Source organism: Columba livia, chromosome 23 (genome assembly GCF_036013475.1).
Source record: "Columba livia isolate bColLiv1 breed racing homer chromosome 23, bColLiv1.pat.W.v2, whole genome shotgun sequence".
NCBI classification, from domain to species: domain Eukaryota; kingdom Metazoa; phylum Chordata; class Aves; order Columbiformes; family Columbidae; genus Columba; species Columba livia.
The window spans coordinates 3,314,540-3,320,469 of record NC_088624.1 but is presented as its reverse complement, the minus strand read 5'-3'; the positions used below and the strand labels follow the sequence as shown (position 1 = coordinate 3,320,469).

General features: G+C 47.3%; 1 long non-coding RNA gene across 1 annotated transcript; it reads right to left on the bottom strand.

Moving 5' to 3' along the window:
- Nucleotides 1-1,420: 1,420 nt before the first annotated feature.
- LOC135576158 (uncharacterized) lies at nucleotides 1,421-5,876 on the bottom strand. The gene is made up of 2 exons (XR_010467787.1): nucleotides 5,759-5,876; nucleotides 1,421-5,528 (listed from the first exon to the last, which is right to left on the bottom strand). It is a non-coding gene; the product is annotated as an uncharacterized LOC135576158 (long non-coding RNA).
- Nucleotides 5,877-5,930: the final 54 nt, after the last annotated feature.

Sequence of the window (5,930 nt, the reverse complement as noted above, 5' to 3'; positions counted from 1 at the left end):
AAAGGCTCTTGCTCAAATGACAGCAGTTTTCAGGGATAAGGAAGTTATTGTTACCGCTTTGAAATAATGAGTTGCCAGTCTTGAAGGTACCACTTAAAAAAACCAACCCTAATGGTAGTTCGTCAAGAGCGACTGTGATTTATTGCCGTGCCACTCAGTGAAGTGTTGGTGGTTACTCGAGCTTATGCTGCAGGATCCTGCACAGTCTTGCAAAGGAAATGGGAACTCCTGTCAGAATTCATGGACTTGAAAAGCACGAGAGAATCGAAATAGCACCCTGGGAAAACAAAAGCAAGCTTGAGAGTCCCACTCCAGCATGCTGTGAGTTTATTCTGACCAGTAGCAGCAAGTTTGTGAGAGCTGTGGAGCATCAAACAACTTTGTCTCCTTAGGAATCGGGTTAATGATAATGCGATCGTACAATGAAAGACTGCAGCACACAGACCTGTACAACAGGGCCAAAATACTGCATGGACAACCCTCCTTTTGGCTGGTCCTTATGGCTCCTGAATCTTGGCTTTGAAATTGCTGTTCTAGAAAACAATTTTCCCTGCAATAACTGAGTGCATCTTCAAATGAAATTCAACATCTGCATACTCATTAGTGCTATTTTGGTTGCAGTAACTTAATGCCCTAATAGTCACTGCAGGACATGGCTAATGAGAAGGCAGAAACAACTGATGAGCTCCACGTTAAGCTCTGCAGTTCTGTAAGAATGTTCTGGAGTAGCAATATTTAAGTCGCGATACTTGCTACAATTTGTGCAATCAAGTACATATTGACAGCTAACACTAAACTTTATAATTGTGTTGAAAGCACAGATTGGGATAGTTCTCCTCTCTTGCACCAGCTTTCAAAACCAGGACAAGACTAAACTGTCATCTGGTTACAAGTCACAGTGCGATGTTCTTGAAAATGATGTTTGTGGATACCTTAAAAATCCTGCCTTGTCCTTAGCTGCTGCTACTCTTTGCAAGGTCCAGACTGCAAGTGCTCTGCTGTGATTTTCCTTTACTACATCGCTTCTCTTCATCATTCCCCACCTTCTTACTTGATTTACTGCCTCTTTTCTTTTTCTTCAGCTGTTTGAGCCCTTTATGCTCATTCAGACTTTCACGCTCTGTTATACAGAGTGGATCTTCTCCTTGATTTTCAAGTCTTTTGTCTGATTATCTCTCTGTACCTGTGGAAGGGGAGAACAGCAGCGATAAAGCCCTTCAGCCTCAGCTGCAGTCCGTTCCCACTTCTCCACGGAGGAAGATGCTGCGATAGCACTGACGCTTAATTCTTGTTTGTGGAGCAAAGCTGGTCTGAATCGCTGGGAGGACTCTGGACACTGTTGTGAGCTCCTCTGCTCCGCAGGTGCCAGCAGAGTTAACAGCATCTTGCAGAAAGGGAAATAATTTCACAGACCATTAGGGCTGGTGGGAAGCAGCAGGATCAGGTTTTAATGAATACAGGATCAAAAGCATCTTAAAGCAAACCAGCGCCGAAAACAAGAGCAGGCTCATCAGGGAAGACAGGAGACGTTTCTAACGAGAAACAAAGCACCAACTCAAAGGCATTAGGGAGCCACTTTCTCACAATAGTGCATTTTAAAGTATAATTTCCCCTTCTAAAAAAATTAGCTTTGATACTTTTCCAATACCTGTAAAAATAGCGCTATGAACAGATTCCCTGCAATTAAAATCACCAAGTCAGAGTTTTTCCAAAGGAGGTCAAGATTTTTTTAAACAGTGTTTGTTTTCTCACAAGTAAAAGCGGTTTTTAATCACAGCAACAATGACTCAGTTATCTTACAGTATTTTGAAGTCAGGAAAGCAAATTCTGACAAGAATGATGTTTTGTACTGAATTTAACGCTGTATGTACGGGGTGGCTGTGCTAGAGCGACTTTCCCCTCTTGTCTCCAAGGGACAAGAGGTGCCATGGGACCTGCAGGTGGGAAAGCAGGAGCTGGTGTAGACGTACCCTCCTACTCCATGCAGCACTGGAGATTGTTTATAGTGAAGGAAAAGCGAGGGCACTGGGCTCTGTCCAGCTCAGTACTTGCTATTCTGTTGCAAATTAAACGTTGAGGAACAGGAGTGCAAAAGTTCCCAGTCTCTGGTCCCGGAGGATGCTCAGCTCCCGTGGTTCAAAGCAGCCAGCACCTCGGAGCGTTTCCTTCCATCACAACGCGGATCAGCGCTCGTGTCCTCTGCTTCTTGGCGCTGCCAAAGCTCCTCGGACCAGAGCGATCGGAAATAACAACGAGGGCTCCGCACTGGGCTGGGTGGGAGCACGAGGGGTTTGGCCTGGGTTAGACGATGGAGAGACCCCGCAGAGGTCAGGCTGGAGCAATAACCTCTTAGACACTAGATTTTTAATTGGCTGTGACACAAATGTTGCTATTTCACAATGAAACCATAAAAGCCTATCATATCAAGATTCTTTTTCTGGTCTTAAAACTAATGAACAGTATCCATATCCTCAAACCACGTAACGATTCCACGACTGATTTTGAATATACCACAGCGTTCGTTTTGCATCACAGATGGAAAGCGAGTTCCGTAGCTGTCTCCCTGGGAAAGGAGAGGTGAATCGAGCAGCTTGCCATGTTTGTGTGACTGTTGCATATATAAAAGCCTCATTAAGTCTCCCCAGTGATTGGAGATGGGTTTTGTTTAGAATGGTTTTGTTTGTTTTGGTAACAAAGATGGCAAATACAGGAAATAATTAAATAACTGTGTTTTCATACTCTCCTGATCATCAGGAGCCTGTATGAGATTTTAATTAGTGCTGCATTTTCAATAACTCTGTATCGGTACGTGTTGCAGATTCTTTCCTGGATAACAGGGAGATAATTATGAGAATCCTGTTTTTCACTCTCTCACTAAAGGGATGGCTGATATATTTAATCATGATGTAGAAATGCTGGCAGCTTTCTCTGAGTTCAGCCTCTCTCTAATTACATTTCTAGACTTTTAGTAAATTGAAAGGGAAAATGTAGGAACAAAATAATTAAAACCAAAGAGGAAGTGAATATTAAAAAGCAGGAGCTATTTAAAATTCTTGCACACAACTCTTTCATGGACATCAGTTTAATCAGCTTCACCTAAAATATATATATGCAAAAGTAACACCTCCAAATGCACATGAGCATTTACTGGTCCTCCTCGTGCAGAAAAAAACACCTGTCTTGTATCACTTGGGTGACGCCGAGAATTGTACCCCAAGTGAATGCAGCTGAGAATTCGGTGTTCTCACGTTCACACAGTGTGAGCGTGTCCCCACGCACGTTTTCAAGGCTCAAGCAGCACCCACACCTGGGAATTGTCCAGTCATTTTATTACAGGCGTGTATTAAAGACAGAGATTGAAGAGTGACAGTATTTCACCTCTACCTGCCACCGAGGAGAACAGAACTGACCCGAAGCCAGAAGGCTGTGCTGCCATCCAGAGACCTGGACAGGCTGGAGAGTTGGGCGGGGAATAACCTGATGAAATTTAACAAGGGAAAGTGTAGAGTCCTGCATCTGGGCAGGAACAACCCCAGGTTCCAGTATAGGTTGGGAAATTACATATTAGAGAGCAGTGTAGGGGAAAGGGACCTGGGGGTCCTGGGGACAGCAGGATGACCATGAGCCAGCACTGGGCCCTTGTGGCCAGGAAGGCCAATGGCATCCTGGGGTGGATTAGAAGGGGGGTGGCTAGTAGATCGAGAGAGGTCCTCCTTCCCCTCTACTCCACCCTGGTGAGACCACATCTGGAATATTGTGTCCAGTTGTGGCCCCTCAGTTCCAGAAGGACAGGGAACTGCTGGAGAGGGTCCAGCGTAGGGCAACGAAGATGATTAAGGGAGTGGAGCATCTCCCTTATGAAGAAAGGCTGAGGGAGCTGGGGCTCTTTAGTTTGGAGAAGAGGAGACTAAGGGGGGACCTCATTAATGTTTATAAATATATAAAGGGTGAGTGCCATGAGGATGGAGCCAGGCTCTTCTCGGTGGCAAACAATGATAGGACAAGGGGTAATGGGATCAAGCTGGAACACAAGAGGTTCCGCTTAAATTTGAGAAAAAACTTCTTCTCAGTGAGGGTGACAGAGCACTGAACAGGCTGCCCAGGGGGGTTGTGGAGTCTCCTTCTCTGCAGACATTCCAACCCGCCTGGACACCTTCCTGTGTAACCTCATCTGGGTGTTCCTGCTCCATGGGGGGATTGCACTGGATGATCTTTTGAGGTCCCTTCCAATCCCAAACATACTGTGAAATAATTTCTTCATACGGAGGAGAGGTGCAATTCGATCCTCATTTGCACAGATACCCAATTCAATTTTCCGCTTCCTGGGAACAAGAGAATTTCGATCAGAACGCCAGAAGCTGCGGAAGAGGCTCAGTGACACGTGGCTGCTGTTGAATCACATTTCAGGTTGTTCTCCCCAGAAACCCCTGCATCCAGAGCTCCAATGCAGGAGCTCTTTGTTTTCTCTAAAGCTGGTGCTGTGATTTCCTTTTGTGTTTCAACCATAAGAGGATAAATACATTAGTAAAAATCCACAGTTTATGTTGACAATATAAAGTCCGGGGCAACGGAAAGGGTGTGAAAATAAGTTTCTAGGAGAAATGTGTAGCCAGAATAGGAATGCGAATACCAGCTCCGTGCTTCCCGAGAGGCGGGTTTATGGCATTTCTTCATTACAATGCAGCATTACCTGCTGTTCTGTCACCACGGGCAGCAGTTTGTGAAATGGAGGAATGAAGCAGGGTCCAAGGATTGGTCATGACTTGGATGAGAGACTTGCCAAGAAAACCCAGGACACTGCGGAAAGCGCCAGAACCAGGCAATGCTCCCTGAGGCAGTGTGGCAGCCCAGCGTGAGGGCCAACTTTCACCTCAGAGAAGGAGAGCTGAGATAAAAACACTTCAGATCTTTCATTTAAATACGAGTAGCTGTGATACGTAACCTGGCTGATTCGGTTAACGGGGTGCTTTTGTGTGTAATTGTGTTAATTCACTATAACATGAGGCTGAAACTGGAAAGAAAGACCAGCTCTGGATAAACTTCTCTATAAACATTTAAGTAATTAAGGATTGCTAACAATGACAATTTTGCTTCCTCTGGTTGCAAGCCATTACAAATGAGCAGCCCCACATGACAGGATAATTTGGGTTGAAGGGCTCACAGCAGGGTCACCCGCCAGGTCTGACAGGGGCTTTATTTAATCAGCCTTAAACTCCAGGAGAGACTGCAGAGTCTGGGCAGCCTGTGTGAATACTCCTCTGTGCTCAGGACGGAAAAATGTCCTCTATCCACTATCAATCCCACATTTTTACTGTTGTTTCTCATTCCTTCCATGTTCCGCTATGAAATGCCTGGCGCCAGCGGCTGCTGCGGGTCCTGGAAGGTCCGTAAGCTGTTGATCTACACACCTGAATGGCAGGCGTAGAGCATGTTCTCTTCATAATCCTTTTCTCAAACAGTGAAGGTAGGAAATTCTCGTGGTGCTCAGTGTGGGGAGTTGTTCTTCACGAACACGGGTGACACACACACTGAGGCGAGAGAAGGGGAAAGAACTTCGTATATTCACCACACAACAGCAAGTCCAGCCCTCAAAGGAACGGGGGTCGGGGTGGGAAGATGAAACCGAGCCACAGCGCAGCAGAAACGCACGCCCTCCCGCTCTAACGCTGCCCCCTCGGGCGAAGGGGTTTAACACCAACAGCAGCGCCAGCGCGGGGCTGGGCGGGTGTCACCCCCCGGTGTCACCCCCCGGTGTCACCTCGGGCCGCCGGTCCCTCACAGAGCCGCGAGGAGAGCGGGCTGCGCGCGCCGCCCCAGGCCCTCCCCGCCTCTTCCCCGCGCACGCGCAGCGCGCCGCCCGCCGCGCCGGCTGCGGGGCCGGAGAGCCGGAGGAACCGGGCGGGGACCGGGGCCTGCACAGGGGCGGGGGA